Source organism: Dama dama, chromosome Y, assembly GCF_033118175.1.
Source record: "Dama dama isolate Ldn47 chromosome Y, ASM3311817v1, whole genome shotgun sequence".
Classification (NCBI taxonomy): Eukaryota; Metazoa; Chordata; class Mammalia; order Artiodactyla; family Cervidae; genus Dama; species Dama dama.
This window is the reverse complement of record NC_083715.1, coordinates 4,778,862-4,797,792: the sequence shown is the minus strand read 5'-3', so window position 1 is coordinate 4,797,792 and position 18,931 is coordinate 4,778,862.

Here is an 18,931-nt window from a genome sequence, read left to right as displayed (position 1 = left end):
AAAAGCTGAGAGAATTCAGCACCACCAAACCAGCTCTTCAACAAATGCTAAAGGATCTTCTCTAGACAGGAAATGCAGAAAGGTTGTATAAACGTGAACCCAAAACAACAAAGTAAATGGCAACGGGACCACACCTATCAATAATTACCCTAAATGTAAATGGGTTGAATGCCCCAACCAAAAGACAATGATTGGCTGAATGGATACAAAAACAAGACCCCTATATATGCTGTCTACAAGAGACCCACCTCAAAACAAGAGACACATACAGACTAAAAGTGAAGGGCTGGAAAAAAATATTTCATGCAAACGGAGACCAAAAGAAAGCAGGAGTCGCAATACTCATATCAGATAAAATACACTTTCAAATAAAGGATGTGAAAAGAGACAAAGTAGGACACTACATAATCATCAAAGGATCAATCAAAGAAGAAGATATAACAATTATAAATATAATGCACCCAACATAGGAACACCGCAATATGTGCGGCAAACACTAAAGAGTATGAAAGAGGAAATTAATAGTAACACAATAATAGTGGGAGACTTTAATACCCCACTCACAACTATGGATAGATCAACTAAACAGAAAATTAACAAGGAAACACAAACCTTAAATGACACAATGGACCAGCTAGACCTAATTGATATCTATAGGACATTTCACCCCAAAACAATCAACTTCACCTTTTTCTCAAGTGCACACGGAACCTTCTCCAGAATAGATCACATCCTGGGCCATAAATCTGGTCTTGGAAAATTCAAAAAAATTGAAATCATTCCAGTCATCTTTTCTGACCACAGTGCAGTAAGATTAGATCTCAATTACAGGAAAAAAATTGTTAAAACTTCAAACATATGGATGCTAAATAACACACTTCTGAATAACCAAAAAATCATAGAAGAAATCAAAAAAGAAATAAAAATATGTATAGAAATGAATGAAAATGAAAACACAACAACCCAAAACCTATGGGACACTGTAAATCAGAATGCTTTAAAGATATTCCTTTGTTTGGCATCTCAGGAGATCTTATATATTTTGTATGGAAGACTATTCTGTGATTTGCTAAAATAAAAACAATGTTGTACGGTAACAATATTGAAGTCATATTGACCTCTTTAGGCTCTGCAGTTACACATTTCCTTGCTAAGCTTTAAACATCTAATTCCATCCTCTGACCTTCTTCCATCAATTTTTCTACCTTTTGCCCCAATCTTCTCCATTTACCTCACTTAAATTTTTGTTTTAACTTTTACTATTTAGGCACCAATTATAAGATAAATAAGTAAAGGAAAGAAAATTGAATTCATGTACAATGATTACTAATGTACTGAGCTATATTCTGTACAAATTTTTGAGAATTAAAGATATTGATTTATTAAAACCATATGGGAATTAATCACTAAGTAATGTATCATGTAACCAGGCGTCCCTTGGTAAGGCAATGAGGTGCAGTTTAATAATGTGTGTGTGTGTGTGTTTTTTTTTTTTGCATTAAAACAGTAGTTTTTCAGCATGATATACTGGATGTCCATAACCATACCTTTTCCCAGATATCTCAAAGGAGAAGGGGATTAATCTTGTTCTTTTTGAGAAGTACCTGCCACTTAAAGCAGAATATGAAAATAAGTTAAAAGGGAGTGGGAAAGAATAATCAGTACCTGGCACTTTCAGTTTTCCCTTTCATGTATTGGAGAAGGAAATGGAAACCCACTCCAGTGTTCTTGCCTGGAGAATCTCAGTGACGGTGGAGCCTGTTGGGCAGCCGTCTATGGGGTTGCACAGAGTCAGACACGACTGAAGCGACTTAGAAGTAGCAGCAGCAGCAGCAGCAGTGAAATAGAAGATGTAGTTGCCTTTAAGTTGATATTGCTCGAAGCATGCAAATTTGACTACATAGAAAGTAGCAAATTTGACTACATATAAAATGAGGCCATTGAACTTTGGGTTTGAAATTATAGCTAAGGGCAACAATTACTTTTTTTTTTTTCTTCTATTTTTATTTGATTAATTAATTTGTTTTAATTGGAGGCTATTTACTTTACAATATTATGTTGGGTTTTTCTTTTTTTTTTCCATACATTAACATGAATCAGCCATGGGTGTACATGTGGTTCCCATCCTGAACCCCTCTTCCACCTCTCTCCCCATTCCATCCCTTAGCATCATCCCAGTGCACCAGCCCTGAGCACCCTCTTTCATACATGGAACCTGGACTGGTAATCTGTTTCACATATGATAATATACATGTTTCAATGCTGTTCTCTCAATCATCCCACCCTTGCTTTCTCCCACAGAGCCCAAAAGACTGTTACGCATCTCTGTATCTTTTTCTGTCTCCATATAGGGTCATCATTACTGTCTTTCTAAATTCCATATATATACATGTATTACTCTACTGTATTGGTGTCTTTCTCTCTGACTTACTTCACTCTGTATAATAGGCTCCAGTTTCATCCACCTCATTAGGCTGGATTCAAATGCATTCTTTTTAATAGCTGAGTAATATTACATTGTGTATATGTACCCAAGTTTTCTTATCCATTTGTCTGTCTATGGACATCTAGGTTGCTTCCCTGTCCTGGTTATTGTAAACAGTGCTGTGATGAACATTGGGGTACAGGTGTCTCTTGCAGTTCTGTTTTCCTCTGTGTGTATGTCCTTGGGCATTCCACAAAGGCACAAACTCAGTTGGGCCTGCGTTTTGTGCCCTTCCCAGGTCTGCACATCTCAGGCTACAAGGTGCTTAGCAAGCACACTCTTCCCAGCTGGGTAGTGCATCTTATTACCTCCCCCATCCCAGCCACTCAATTTCCTGGGTGTCAGTGGGACTGCCATCTCAGGTGTGCTGTGTGTCTCTCCTGGGGCAATAATCTCTGGCTGAAACCCTCTTGATGGATTTCAATCATCCAGGATCCCAGGAGGACTTGGTGAGCAACGGGGAGCCTGCTCATTTTTGGTAGGGGATGCCATCTCTGGGGCTGAATTTGCCCCTTACTTTTATGCCCTGGCTGTCGCCTGCCTACCTCCCTGCCTCCAGTGGGGGATGGGCTGGTCCACAGCTGGATAACTCTCCTCTGGTATTCGTTCAATCCTTTGTTCTGTGAGTGCACCTGGAAGTGACTTAGGTTAGAGGTTTTTGTGGGAAAGTTCTCTCACTCTCTCTTTCCTCCTTTTTAGTTTTTCCTCTCTGGCTATCTCACAGTTTGAGCTAATTCATGTTAGCTCCCTCATATTGTCATCAGGGCATTCAAGCCTGGTCCTTACCATAAGCAATGCAGCCCGTGCTTCCCTGTTCAGCTCCCTCTTGCTGGTAGCAGATGCAAGCGTCTGTGCTACTTCTCCAATGGGAGTTGCAGTTTAGGCACGTAATCTGTGGGTGTTATTTATTTATTGTTTCCTCCCGTTTATGTTGCCCTATGAGATTCCAAAACTCCCCACAGACCCGCTGGTGACAAGGTTTCCTGGTGTTTGGAAATTTCTCTTTTAAGACTCCCTTCTCAGGATGGGTCTCCATCCCTACTCGTTGTATCTCTTTTTATCTTATATATTTTGTCCTACCTCCTTTTGAATAAAATGGGCTGCCTTTCTGGGTACATGGTGTCCTCTCCCAGTGTTCAGAAGTCATTTTGTGGTATTTGCTCAGTGTTCAAATGATCTTTTGATAAATTTGTGGGGGAGCAAGTAGCCTCCCTGTCCTATTTCTCTGCTATCTTAGGACCCTAATCATCATTAATTCAATTGATATGCATTTGAGCAAATTCAGGGAGACAGTGAAAGAGAGGGAGGTCTGTGCTGCAGTCCAGGAAGTCACAAGAGTTGAACATCACTAGATGACTGAACTATAACAATCAAAGTCTCTAGAGCTACTTCTTAAAATCACTCCAAAATATATTTACTAAAAGAAATAACAACAACAATAACAAAAGTATTATAGTGGTATTCTAGAATTTGGGATAATGGATTTAAAAAATATATGGCAGCTATAGGCTGTCAAAGAGACAAAGCTTAGATTTGAATAGATTTTCAGAATTAGGTTGTAATGAAAATTTTATGCAAGCAATAAACAGCTATAGTGACTATACGACTAGTAGACAAAATGACTTTAAATAAAAAATGGTATGAAACAAATGACATTAAGTATCATTTAGTTCAGTCTCACAATCTTATCTAATTCTTTGCAACCACAAGGACTGCAGCACACCAGGCCTCCCTATCCATCACCAACTCCTGGAGTTTACTCAAACTCCTCTCCGTTGAGTTGGTGAGGCCATCCAACCATTCTTCCTCTGTCGTCCCCTTCTCCTCTTGCCTTCAATCTTTCCCAGCAGCAGAATCTTCCCAAATGAGTCAGTTCTTCACATCACGTGACCAAAATATTGGAGTTGTGGCTTCAGCATCAGTCATTCCAATTGTTATATTAATTACATATTTTGTCATATTATTTTTATATTAATGATATAAGGGTATCTCTCTCTTTCTTTCTCTCTCTCTCTCTCACACACATAAGTTCACATCATCAAAGAGTTACAGTTACCTAATATTTGAATTGTTTCTCTGCCTTCAGGCTAATATGACATGTAAAAACTGCAAAACATGAGCAAGAAGTCTAGTCCAACAGTAAATATCGAAATAATTCAAGAAGATAAGACCATTGAGGGAAGAGAAAACCTAAACGACAATAAAAACCAGTGGGCCAAACACAAATGTGCAGAACATTCCACCCAAAAGGAACAGAGGAATACACATTTTTGTCAACTACACTTGGAATATTCCCTAATATATTCTCACGAATTGGGTTTATATGAAGCCATGAAAAAACCATAGTTAATTTAAATTATACCAAATATGGTCTCTGGCATCCAAAACATGTAAATTGGAACCAACAACAGGAGAAAAACTTGACACATAATAATGTGTAGAAAATTAAACAACATATTCCAAAGGGATCAATGAGTCAAAGAGTAACTCACAGGGGAAATGAAAATATATTCCAAGGTGAATCAAAATGGAAACATAATGAATCAGGTCATCAGATACAGCAAAAGCAGAATCCTTTTATATTTAAGCTTACATAAAAAGGAAGCCCTCCAATCCTGTGAAGAAGCTAATGACGTCTTCAAAAGTTGGAAAAAAAAAAAATCTAAATTCACAGCAAGGACAAACAGGAAATCAATAAATATTGATATGGGAATAAAATAATATAAATAGTATAAAAATAGAGAAAACTGAACAAAAGAGCAAAAGAATATTGGGTAAACGGAACAAATAAAAAGAGATTCAGTTACAGAAATGAGAATGAATAAGATGTCATTGCTATGAAACATACTAAATAAGGAGGAATGTTAGGTTTTTAGGACAGGAATTTCTCTCAATGAAAGTTTCAATCTATGTGAAGCAATCAAATTGGTAGAATAAGAGTGACTAAAACAATTTGAAAAATCGGAAAAAAAAAATGAGAAGACTCATAAAAAAGAGGTTGAATTGGCAATCAGTTCAGTTCAGTCGCTCAGATGTGTCCGAATCTTTGTGACCCCATGAACAGCATCAATCCATGCCGCCCTGTCCACCACCAACTCCCAGAGTCCACATAAACTGATATTCATTGAATCAGTGATGTCATCCAACCATCTCATCCTCTGTTGTCCCCTTCTCCTCCTGTACTCAATCTTTCCTAGCATCAGGGTCTTTTCCAATGAGTCAGTTCTTCACATCAAGTGGCCAAAATATTGGAGTTTCAGCCTTGACATCAGTCCTTCCAATGATCACCCAGGAGTGATCTTCTTTAGGATGGACTGGTTGTATCTCCTTGCAGCCCAAGGGAATCTCAGGAGTCTTCTCCAACACCATAGTTTAAAAGAATTGATTCATCCATGCTCAGCTTTTTTTATAGTCCAAATCTCACATCCATACATGACCACTGAAAAAACTTTAGCCTTGGCTAGAAGGATTTTTGTTGACAAAGTTATGTCTCTGCTTTTTTAATATGCTGTCTACATTGGTCATAACTTTCATTCCAAGGAGTAATCATCTTTTAATTTCATGGCTGCATTCACCATCTGCAGTGATTGTGGAGTCCCTCCAAATAAAGCCATCCACTGTTTCCCCATCTATTTCCCGTGAAGCAATGGGACCATATGCCATGATCTTAGTTTTCTGAATGTTGAGCTTTAAGCCTACTTTCTCACTCTCCTCTTTCACTTGCACCAAAAGGCTCTTTAGTTATTCTTCACTTTCTTCTTCACTTTCTTGACATTTCTCCCAGCAATGTTGATTCCAGCTTGTGTTTCCTCCAGTCCAGCATTTCTCATGATGTACTTGGCATTTAAGTTAAATAAGCAGGGTGACAATATACAGTCTTGATGTACTCCTTTTCCTATTTGTAATCAGTCTGTTGTTCCATGTCCAGTTCTAACTGTTGCTTCCTGACCTGCATACAGGTTTCTCAAGAGGCACAACAGGTGATCTGGTATTCCCATCTCTTTCAGAATTTTCTGTAGTTTATTGTGAGCCACACAAAGGCTTTGGTATAGTTAATAAAGCAGAAATTAATGTTTTTCTGTAACTCTCTTGCTTTTTCAATGATCCAATGGATGCTGCCAATTTGATCTCTGGTTCCTCTGCCTTTTCTAAAGCCAGCTTGAACATTTCAAATTTCATGATTTCACGTATTTCTGAACTCTGGCTTGGAGAATTTTGAGCATTACTTTACTAGTGAGTGAGATGAGTATAATTGTGCAGTAGTTTGAGCACTCTTTGGCTTTGCCTTTCTTTAGGGTTGGAAGTAGAAACTGACCTTTTCCAGCCCTGTGGCCACTGCTGAGTTTTCCACATTTGCAAACAGATTGTGTGCAGCACTTTCACAGCATCATCTTTTAGGATTTGAAATAGCTCAACTGGAATTCCAACACCTCCACTAGCTTTGTTCATAGTGATGCTTCTGAGGCTCATTTGACTTCACATTCCTGAACGCCTGGTTCTAGGTGACTGTGAGCGATCACACCATCATGATTATCTTGGTCGTGAAAATCTTTTATGTGTAGTTCTTCTGTGTATTATTGCCACCTCTTCTTAATGTGTTCTGCTTTTATTAGGTCCATATCTTTTCTGTCCTTTATTGAGCCCATCTTTGCATGAAATATTACCTTGCTTTCACTAATTTTCTTGAAGAGATCTCTAGTCTTTCCCATTCTTATGTTTCCATCTATTTCTTCGCATTGATTGCTGGGGAAGGCTTTCTTATCTCTCCGTGTTATTCTTTGGAACTCTGCATTCAAATGGGAATATCTTTCCTTTACTCCTTTGCTTTTCACTTCTCTTCTTTTCAGTTATTTGTAAGACCTCCTCAGACAGCCATTTTGCTTATGCATATATATGCATACATCTATATTTATACATGCCTATGTATATGTCTAATGTATGGGTACATACTTTTCTTGTGTTTGGGTAGTGATATACATCTCATAGTGGGTATATAATTGCAGGTATATACTTTTGCAGTATCAGGCTGTTTGCTAAAATATGCTTGCACTTACTTTCACCTCAGAGTATATTTTTTTACTCTCCCTATGACTTACACTTTGATTCATTGGTTCTTTAGAAATGTCATGTTTAATTTTCCGTACATTGACAAATTTGCAAACATGTATCCCATTTTTAACTTTTAGCTCCATTTCTTAGTTTTCAGAGAACTTGGTATGATTTAAAATACTAGGTCTTGTGTTATGTCTTAATCTAAGGTCTATTTTAGAGAATATTTCAGAGAATATTCAGATATATATGGATATATATGTGTTTGTGTGTATATATATATATGTGTGTGTGTGTGTGTGTGTGTGTGTGTGTGTGTGTGTGTGGAGATAAATATATACACAGTGTATGTATACATGTCTATTTGAATATATCAATGTAGGTATATAAATGTAAATATAAATATACGAATGTTGAAAATGCAACACTATCCATCCTCATGTTTACCTTCCTTGATCTTGAAGTGTTTCTGGTCATGTTTTTCAAATTCATATTTTGCTTCCAGTCTCCTCTCTCTTTGGGAACTGTAGTAAACAGTATCAGGGATTTTCGCATTACTTTAGGGCCACTTTAAGTCCTGTTGATGTAGAAGCCTGTAATCAGTTTCTGTTAGGATACAAGAATCTGGCTAGAGACAGTAACATTTTCTGAGGTTTTAGAGAATAGAGCACACTTTGTACCAAGAATGTTACCAGCCATATCAGTAAACAAAAGATGCTAAAGTCATCAAGTCATAAGCCATTGCAGCCATCACTGAAGGTGAATCAACATTCATCCAGGGGACTCTGGATGAAATCAGGTTGTCCGTTATCAAGTCTTCAGTTATCACAGCTGCTGCCAGTGTTGCCCAAATCTGGCTTGAGAAAGAAAGAAGAGATGATAGCTGCAGTTAATGTTCTTTTCAAAGGTATCATTTCAAGGAATCTAGATTCTTGCATCTTCCCATAGGTAGAAAATATCTAAATCCATTCACTTGAGGTATCCAGTTTTTCTTTAATTAACCATAATATTTTGACATTCTGCATATTTGATCATTTTCCCAAAACTTCTGTAAAACCTGGCTCCCCCTATCCTTCTTCACTGCAGTCTTTTTGCAATACTTGAGAAGTTGCTCTGCATGATTAAATCCTTCTTAGGATGAAAACCCCGAAGAATAAATCATAATTCTCCACTTTTAGCCTATGTATTTTTCCCAGTCAGTAGCACACATTCTAGAATTGCAAAATAAGGGATTCTTGTGCAGCATCTCAGTTTTAACCTATACTAATTCCTACTTAGCATAGTTCTGAAAGTGAAAAGTTTGTTTTACTTATTAAAACTTGAGGGAATTAATGTTTTCATAAATTGGTGACATCAATTGTTACAGCTTCTTTACTTTTACGAACAATGAAAAATGAGTGACGTGAAAAAACATTTAAGTCTGAATGTATTCTGGCCAACTCAGCTCTGCATTTTAAGTTGTTGCTTTGTCTGTACACACACAAGCAGTCCTTGGTACACATTTTACTGGACACATGCACTGTGATGCTTTTCTTGTCACTTGCACAAGTTGACCATGGACTGATTTTCTTTCTTCTCTTGGAAAAAATGATTAAAATTTGGAGTATAATTGATTGACAATGTTGTGTTAGTTTCTGCTGCATAGCAAGGTAAATCAGTTATTAGTATATATAGCTGAGCCTCCCTTTTGAGCAGTCCTCCCATTTCCCTCTAGAGTCTCCGATCCCACCCCACAACCCACTCTGCCAGATCAACCCATAGCACTGACCAGGAACTTCTCACTAGCTATCTACTACATACTTAACATCTTACATATGTCAGTGGATCTTGTTCAATTCTTTCCATCTGTCCTTCCCACTCTATGTCCACAAGTCTGTTTTCTATGACTTCATCTCTTCCCTGCCTCCAAATGGGTCCTTCAGTACCTGTTTTCTAGATTCCAGTTATACGCATTAATGTGCAACATTGGTCTTTCCCTTGTTTAATTACTTCACTCTGTATATAATAGGCTCTAGAATGATCTGTAACTGTACAAATAATCCAATTGTTTTCCTTTTAATGGGTGAGTAATTGTCCACTTTATATGTGTACCACAGCTTCTTTATCCATTCTTCATTTGATGGACACTGAGATTTCTTCCTTCTATTGGCTACTGTAAATGGTGTTGCAATGGATAATGGGGTACATATGTCCTTTTCAATTATGGTCTCCTTTTTGTACATGCCAAATAGTGGGATTGTTGGGTTATATGGTAGTTTTATTCCTAGTTATCTAAAGAACTTCAATACTGTTCTGTATCATGGCAGTATTCATTTACATTCCTGACAATAGTGCCAGAGGGCAGGAGGATTCCCTTTTCTCTGCACCATCTCCTTCATATATCATTTTATAATGATATGTATGTGTCTATATATATGCATATATATAATATATAGTATATATATATATATATATATATATATATATATTAATGTAATATGTAGTAATAGTATACTATATAGTACAGTTATATATAACTTCTTTATTTGGTTGCCACAGGCCTCAGTTCTTGCATGTTGAATCTAGTTCCATGACCAGGGATAAAACCTGAGACCCCTGCATGGGGATCATGGTGTTAGCCAGTGGACCACCATGGAAGTCCCCTCTTGTAGATGTTTTTTAATAATGGCCATTTGGAATGGGTGAAGTGATACTTCATTGTAGTTTTGATTTGTATGCCTTTGCTAAGTTGAGGTAGTTTTTACTATGCTCAGTATCTAGAAAGTTATTATCAAAGTAAATGTTGAATTATATCAAAGTGTTTTTTTTTTTGGCATCTATTGATGTGATCACATGGTTTTAACCCTTCAATTTGTTACAGTGTATCTGATGGATTGATTTTCAACTACTGAAGAATGTTTGCATATCTGGGATAAACCCCATGTAATAATGACATTTGATCGTTTTAAGGTATTGATGGATTTTTTTGCTTGTATTTTGTTAAGGATGTTTACCTCTGTTCATCTATGTGATATTGGTCTCTACCTTTCATTTTCTCTGTTATCTTGGTGTTGGTATCATGGTGATGATGATCTTATAGGATGAGTTTGTGGATTTCCTGTCTACTGTGGTATATTGGAAGAGTTTCAGAACTGCATGTGTTAGCAGTTCTCTGAATGATTCATAAAATTTCCCGATGAAGCCATTTGGCCCTTGAATTCTATTAACTGGAAATTTTTCATCACAGTTACAATATTAGTGCCTGTAATTTCTGTGCTTATATTTTCTGTTTCTTCTTAGTTGAGTTTTGGTGCATTTGTCCTTGGATTTCAAATTTTAAATTTTATTGTCATATAGTTTTTTGTTGTAGTCTCTTATGATTCTTTATTATTGCTATGGTATCAGTTATATTGTCTCCTTTTCATGTCTAGTTTTATTGATGAGTGTTTTCTCTTTTTAAACTAAATCTGGTGCATGATTTACCTCTTGTTTATGCTCTCCAAGAGCTCCCTTTTAGTGTTATTGATGTTGGCTATTGTTTTCATCACTTCTTTTTTCTTTTATTTCTGCTCTGTTCTTTATCATTTTCCCCCCTTATCTTCACTTTGGGGAATTATGTTTGCTTTCTCTTTCTCTAAATGCTTTAGATTTAAGGTTAGGTTGATTACTTGAGAGTGCAATGGTGAAATCAGATTGGTTATATTCTTTGTAATCAAAGATGGAGAAGCTCTATGCAGTCAGCAAAAACAAGACTGGGACCTGAAACTGTGGCTCAGATCATGAACTCTTTATTGCCAAATTCAGACTGAAATTGAAGAAAGTGGGGAAAACTACTAGAGAATTCAGGTATGACCTATATCAAATTCCTTATGATTATGCAGTTGAAATGAGAAATAGTTTTAAGGGACTAGATCTCATAGAGTGTCTGATGATCTATGGAAGAAGTTTCGTGACATTGTACAGGAGACAGGTATCAAGACCATCCCCAAGAAAAAGAAATTCAGAAAGCAAAATGGCTGTCTGAGAATGCCTTACAAATAGCTGTGAAAAGAAGAGAAGCAAAAAGCAAGGAGAAAAGGAAAGATATACCCATTTGAAAGCAGAGTTCCAAAGAATAGCACAGAGAGATAAGAAAGCCTTCCTCAGAGATAAATGAAAAGAAATAAAGGAAAATAATAGAATGGGAAAGACTAGAGATCTCTTCAAGCCAATTAGAGACAGCAACATTGCATGTAGGAACTTTTCAAGCAATGATGGGCACAATAAAGGACAGAAACAGCATGGATCTAACAGAATCAGAGGATATTAAGATGAGTTGGAAAAGGTGCACAGAAAAACTGTACAAATAGGATTTTCATGATTCACATAATCACGATGGTGTGGTCACTCAACTAGAGCCAGACATTCTGGAATGTGAAGTCAAGTGGGCCTTAGGAAGCATCACTATGAACAAAGCTAGTGGATGTGATGGTATACCAGTTGAACTGTTTCAAATCCTAAAAGATGATTTTGTGACAGTGCTGCAGTCAGTATGTCTACAAATATGGAAAATTCAGCAGTGGCCACAGGACTAGAAAACGTCAGTTTTCATTCTAATCCCAAAGAAAGGCAATGCCAAAGAGTGATCAAATTACCTCACAACTGCACTCATTTCACACGCTAGTAAAGTAATGCTCAAAATTCTCCAAGCCAGAGTTCAGAAATACGTGAATCAAGAACTTCCAGATGATCAAATGGTTTCAGAAAAGGCAGATTAACCAGAGATCAAATTGCCAACAACCGCTGGATCATCAAAAAAGCTCAACACTGGGAAGCCCCAGAGGGATGGGATGGACAGAGAGGCAGGAGAGGGGATCGGGATGGGGAACCCATGTAAATCCATGGCTGATTCAGATCAATGTATGGCAAAAACCACTACAATATTGTAAAGTAATTAGCCTCCAAAACAAAACAAACAAACAAACAAATTGCCAACATCCGCTGGATCATCAAAAAAGCAAAAGCACTCCAGAAAAATGTCCAATTCTGCTTTATTGATTATGCTAAAGCCTTTGACTGTGGGTTCACAATAAACTGTGGAAAATTCTGAAAGAGATGGGGAAACCAGACCGCTTGACCTGCGTCTTGAGAAACCTGTATGCATGTCAGGAAGCAAAAGTTAGAACTGGACATGAAACAGCAGACTGGTTCCAAATAGGAAAAGGAGTATGCCAAGGCTTCATATTGTCACCCTGCTTATTTAACTTATGTTCAGAGGACATCATGAGAAATGCTAGGCTGGAAGAGGCACAAGCTGGGATCAAGATTGCTGGGAGAAATATCAATAACCTCAGATATGCAGATGACACCACACTTCTGGCAAAAAGTGAAGAACTAAAGAGCCTCTTGATGAAAGTGAAAGTGGAGAGTGAAAAAGTTGGCTTAAAGCTCAACATTCAGAAAACTCAACATTCATGGCATCCTATCCTATCACTTCATGGCAAATAGATGGGGAAACAGTGGCTGAGTTTATTTCCTTGGTTTCCACAATCACTGCAGATGGTGATTTCTGCCATGAAATTTAAAGATTTTACTTTCCTTGGAAGGAAATTTATGACTAACCTAGACAGCATATTGAAAAGCAGAGACATTACTCTGCCAACAAATGTCCATTACTCAAGGCTATGGTTTTTCCAGTTGTCATGCATGACTGTGAGAATTGGACTATAAAGAAAGCTGATTGCTGAAGAATGGATGCTTTTGAACTGTGGTGTTGGAGAAGAATCTTGAGAGTCCCTTGGACTTCAAGGAGATCCAACCAGTCCATCCTGAAGGAGATCAGTCTTGGACGTTCATTGGAAAGACTGATGTTGAAGCTGAAGTTCCAATACTTTGGCCACCTGATGCAAAAAGCTGACTCATTTGAACAGACCCTGATGCTGGAAAAGATTGAGGGCAGGAGAAGGGGATGACAGAGGATGAGACGGTTGGATGGCATCATCTATTCAATGGACATGGGTGGGTTTGGGTGGGCTTTGGGAATTGGTTTTAGACAGGGAGGCCTAGTGCCCTGCAGTTCATGGGGTTGCAAAGAGTCGGACATGACTGAGTGACTGAACTGAACTTGCTCAATTCATTCCATTCTCTATACCTCAGTGTCCACAAGTCTGTTTTCTACCTCTGCATTTCTTTTCCCCCTTTCCAAATGCATCTTCAGTACTAGTTTTCTAGATTCCACTTATGTACATTAATGTAGAATATTGACCTTTGTCTTTTTAAATTACTTCCCTGTATTACAGGGTCTAGGTGTAGCTGTGTCTCTACAAATCATCCAATTTTGTTACTACTATGGGTGGGAAATTTCCCATCTTATGCTGCTGCTGCTGCTAAGTTGCTTCAGTCATGTCCGACTCTGTGCGACCCCATAGATGGCAGCCCATGAGGCTCCCCCATCCCTGGAATTCTTCAGGCAAGAACACCAGAGTGGGTTGCCATTCCCTTCTCCAATGCAAGAATGTGTAAAGTGAAAGTGAAAACGCTTGGTCGTGTCTGACTCTTAGTGACCTCATGAACTGCAGCCTACCAGGCTCCTCAATCCATGGGATTTTCCAGGCAAGAGTACTGGAGTAGGTTGCCATTACCTTCTCCGTTCCTATCCTATACATGTACTACAAATTCTTCATCCATTCCATGGTTGATGGACACCTAGGTTGCCTCCATATCTTTGCTACCAGTAAATGGCATTTCAATGGACCCTGGGGGTACATATGTCTTTCAATTGTGGTTTCCTTTGGCTATATTCCAAATAGTGGTTTTCTTGTGTCATGTGGTAGTTTTATTCCTAAGTTTCCAAAGAACTTGCTTAGTGTTCTGCATCCTGTAGCATTTATTTACATTCCTAACAACAGTGCAGATGATTACCTTTTCTCCACACCATCTACTTCATTTATGGATGTAAGATTATACATTTCTTTGCCTGGTTGCACCAGGACTCTTTTGTCACATGTGGTATCCAGTTCACTGATTGGGAATCAAACCTGGGATCCATGCATTGGGATCATGGGGTCTTAGACACTGGATCAGCAGGGAAGACACTCTTGTTGATTTTTATAATGGTGGCCATTCAGAAAGGTGTGAGGTGATACTTCATTGTATTTTTGATTTGTGTACCTTTATTACAATGAGGTAGTTTTAGCTATGCTGTTTCAGAGAGTGTTTTTTTTTTTTTTTTCTTAAAACCAAAAATGCTTGCTGAATTTTATAAAAGGCTTTTTTTTTTTTTTTTTAGCATCTATTGAGGTGAATATATTTTGGTACTCCTTCAATATATATTGATTATGCAGCTACTGAAGAATGTTTGTAAATCTGGAATAAACCCAACTTAATAATGATGTTTGATCCTTTTAATGTGTTGTTGAATTGCTCTTGCTAGCATTTTGTTGAGGATTTTTGCATCTATGTTCATTCATGTGATATTGATCTGCGATTTTAATTTTCTCTGCTATCTGTGGTTTTGGTACCAAGTGATGGTGATGTTGTAGGATGAGTTTAGGTTTTCCCTCCACTGCAATGTTTTCAAAGTGCTTCAGATGTAGAGGTGTTAACACTTCTTTGATTTGTAAAACTTGCCTGTGAAGCCAGCTGGCCCTTTAGTTTTGTTACCTAAACATTTTCCAACACAGTTTCAGTATTACTGTTTATAATTTCTGTCTTCAAATTTTCTCTTTCTTCTTAGTTGAGTTTCTAAGAATTTGTCCATGGATTCCAGGTTCTACATTTTTTTTTTGGGTTATAGTTTTTGTTTGTTTTTTTAATCTGCTAAGTTCCTTTGATATTTCTGTGGTATCAGTTATCCATTTTCATACCTAATTTTATTGATACAGGTGTTCTCCCTTTTTTCTTGATGAGTCTGGCTCATGATTTATCTGTTTTGTTTATGATCTCCAAATGTTCCCCTTTAGTGTTACTGAACTTTGCTGTTGTTTTCATCATTTTTTTTTCCTTTTATTTCTGCTCTATACTTTGTGATTTTTTTCTCATGTGAATATCGGGGAATTTGTTTGTTTTTCTTTCTCTAATTGATTTAGCTCTAAGGTTAGGATGATTACTTCAGACATTTCTTATTTATAAACTTACCTCTTACTGCTTTAGCCCTCTTCCATATGTTTTGGGTAACGTGTTTCAATTGTCATTTATTTTAAATTTTCTGTCTAATATCTTCAGTGATTTCTTGGACGTGTAGAAATGTATCCATTATCCTCCACTTCTTCAAGTTTTCTACAGTTTTATTTTTTTTCTCCCCCAATTATTGCATGGTAATCAGAGGACCATGGTCAGAAAAAACAAAACAAAATAAAACAAAATGTTTGATATAATTTCCATTATCCTAAATTTGCCAACTTGCTTGTGATCCAGATTTATCCTTGAGATATTTCATTTGCCCTTAAGAAGAAAGTGTATTCCCCTGGTTTTGGATGGAAAATCCTAAAAATATCAATTAAGTTCTTCAGGCTTGATGTGTCATTTAAGGCCTGTGCATCCTTTTAAGATTCATTTTAAACTGGAGGGCAATCAAATTTTAATGTTGTTTTGGCTTCTACTGTACATGAACATGAATCAGTCTACAGTATACATATGACAGCTATTGTGTTGTTAATAATTTGTTGTTGCTCCAGGCCCTTCTAAATCATTTCTTGTATGTTCTCCATTCTATTTTTGAGTTATTTGATCATCTTTAGTAAGTATATCTCTTTTTTTTTTTTTTTCAGGGGCAGTACCTATTTCCTCTTTCATTTTGTTTTGTGGATTTTTACCTTGTTCCTTTGCCTGAAACATATTTCTCTATCTGAAAAAACAAACAAACAAACAACAACAACAACAACAACAACAAAAAAAAACAGTGAACTGACAACAGAATAAATCAAAATATCATAAGAATAATTAATGTTTCCTAAGATCTCAGCTGTCAGTTCCCTGGCCCCCGAAATGAGCCACAACACAACTCCACCTCTTCAGATAGTTCATCCATGCTGGGGAGAACTGGCTTCTGGATCTGCTGTAGGGATGGCTAAGATTCTTATCTGGTATAACTCCTCTGTCTTCTTACACATGCCTCCCCAAGGGTATTTTCTTTCATGATAACACTGAATGTGATTTTATATATTCCATAAACACAGAGTCTGCATAGTTGACCATGCAGATTTAATCTTCAGCTTTCTCAGCTGTTGGGAAAGTTTTCCATCCTCTTCATTATTGGTTCTGCTCCTTGACCCAAATGTATTTTTATCACTACCTCTCCAAGTGGTCACAAGAGGAGTCTGCCCCAAGACTCTTGTGGAACACTTGGGTCTGCTTTGGTGAACACAAGAGGTGATACCGCTACTTGGACTTTAGGAAACTCAGTGGTTCCAGTTATGTAGAGGAGCCAGCAGCCATGGGTGGAAAAGTTCTGGCCCTAATGGTATCCTTTTCTACCCTGTGGTGGTAGGAGTGTGAATACTAGTTCTGGCAAGTCTTTTTCTATGGCCTGGTATAAGGTGTTAGCATGTGGGAAGAGGGGGGCTGTAATGGTGTCTCCACCTCCTGTGTGTGACTCACCACTAAGGTCCTGATTGTTTTCCAGTTTGGGATACCTCAAAAGGAATTCCCTTCTACACACTCTCTCCTCTCTGCCTCATCAGGCCATCTCCATGGCCATCCCCACATAGCCAATCTCAGTGTTCTCTCAGAATAGCTCTCTGAATGCTATATTCCAGCTTCCAGGCCCCATGCACACTGATTACTCTGAATTGCAGGTAGGGGAATGTAGGGCTACTGACATATTCTCTGTGTGATTCCTACTCTATAAAAACTATATTTAACCAGCTTCTTTCCTTGCTTCCATTCTGTCAAAGTATTTCACACTGTAGTGAGGGGGCTTACCTATATCCTAAATTCTTCCCTGTTTCTCCATCTCCCACCCCAGGGCCCAGTTTTGGCCTTACTTCCTCTTTGCCTTTTTCCCCCATATAACTTCCATTGTACCCAGTTATACCTGTAATCCACATAGGACTCTTTGATGACCAAGATCTTCTGAGAGTTTTCTACTGAAACTCTGGGAGAACTGTTGCCAGTTCTAACTGTTGTAGAAGTATTTGTGATGCATTCATGTAGAGAGATAAACTCCATATACTCCTGCTATTCAGCCATCTCAGAACTTCTGATTTTTTTCAGGCAAGCTCGATATTTCCCTTTTGCATGACAGTGAAGTACCAGGCATTAGCTGATATGAATTAATCTGCTTGTTGGGAGGCTCCATACATACACACATAACTAGTACTTCTTTGACTTCCAACATACAATTAAGCATATATTGTATTTCACCCAAAATTATGCTAATGAGAAATTATCAACAGCGTGAAGTAATGCAGTTCTTTTCAAGATAAGTGGTCATACAGGAATTGGGCTCAAAATGTCATTCTTGAAAATATCTAGATATTTGTAAAACTGTTCTAACATTTTCCCAGAGCACAGATACCTCATTTCAACTCTCAAAAATTGTATCTTTTCAGTGGGTGTCAAAGGTCAAGGAATGGCATGGAAATAACTTAATTCTTTTAGAAGTAGATGGCAAATGCCCAGGAAAGTACCAGTCTGTAGTTGATTACTTGAAAAAGAGAGAAATAGAAAAATAAAGAATATATACAGGTCTGTGTAGTTTGTGAACTAATCTTAGTAGGTAAGCCTTAATTGGTGCTGGGACTCATAGAAGAAGTAAGAGGATTCCATAAAACAAAGCTATATCTGCTTCATTTTGTATGCAAATGTCTTGGACTCTGAGGATCACAAAACAAGTGGAAAGCTCTTAAAGAGATAGGAATACCAGACCACATCACCTGTCTCCTGGGAAACGTATATGCAGGCCAAGATACAGCAGTTAGAACTGGAGACAGAACAATGAAGTGGTTCAAAGTTGTAAACAAATACAATAAGATATATGTTGTCACCCAGCTTACTTAACTTCTTTGCAAAGTGCATCATGGAAAGTAACATGCTGGATTAATGTAAAGTTAGAAAGAAAATTAATGTGAGAAATGCGAAACAACTTAGTTTTACTGATGACACCACAAAATGGCAAAAAGACAATACGAGATAAAGAGCTTATTGATAAAGGTGATAGAGGGGGTAGGAAAAACTGGATTAAATCTTAATATTCAGAAAAAATAAGATCATTAGGCTCCATAATTTCCAAGCATATTGATAGAGATAAAACGGAATCAGTGACAGATTTTACTTCCTTGACCTCTGATAACACTGTGGGTGGTGACTGCAGCCATGAAATTAAAAGACACTTGCTCCTTGGAGAAAAAGCTATGGCCAATCTAGTCACTTTATTCAAAAGCAGGGACATGACTAGTAAAGATACAAATTATTAAAGCTATGGATTTTCCAGGAGTCATG